This window comes from Buceros rhinoceros, unplaced genomic scaffold (assembly GCF_000710305.1).
Source record: "Buceros rhinoceros silvestris isolate BGI_N320 unplaced genomic scaffold, ASM71030v1 scaffold23244, whole genome shotgun sequence".
NCBI classification, from domain to species: domain Eukaryota; kingdom Metazoa; phylum Chordata; class Aves; order Bucerotiformes; family Bucerotidae; genus Buceros; species Buceros rhinoceros.
The window spans coordinates 568-981 of record NW_010409140.1 but is presented as its reverse complement, the minus strand read 5'-3'; the positions used below and the strand labels follow the sequence as shown (position 1 = coordinate 981).

The window sequence follows — 414 nt, the reverse complement described above, 5'->3', positions numbered from 1 at the left end:
CCCTCCCTTCCGCCTGCCTGGTTGGCTCCGTCTGTTTGTCTGTCTGTCCTGTAGGGCTCAGCTGGTGTGAGCAGGGATGGGGATCGCAGGTAGGAAGCACTCCAATACCCCAGCTATAGGGGTCTGGTGGCATCATACCCTGGCCTCAGCCCTGCTCCAAGGCTGCTGGAGCCGTCCTGCCCACTGGGTGCTGCCTGGGCACCCGGCGAGGGCTGGCAGTGGCCGTCCAGAGTGCCCTGCTGAGATGCCCAGGCTGTGGACACCTCCTTGACCCTGCCCTGCACCACTGGGCCAGCTCCCTCCTGCACGACCCGTGCCGTGGCTCAGGGAGCGCCCAGCACTGGTATAGTGGGTCGCAAGTGCCCTTCTCCTTCCCCAAACTCACAGCCACCATGCAAGGACCTGGCAACCTGT

General features: G+C 64.7%; 1 protein-coding gene across 1 annotated transcript in view; it reads right to left on the bottom strand.

Moving 5' to 3' along the window:
- LOC104492579 (desmin-like) overlaps window positions 1-414 on the bottom strand; it is a gene marked incomplete at both ends in the record, with an annotated part of 4,286 nt that overhangs the window by 3,310 nt on the left and 562 nt on the right.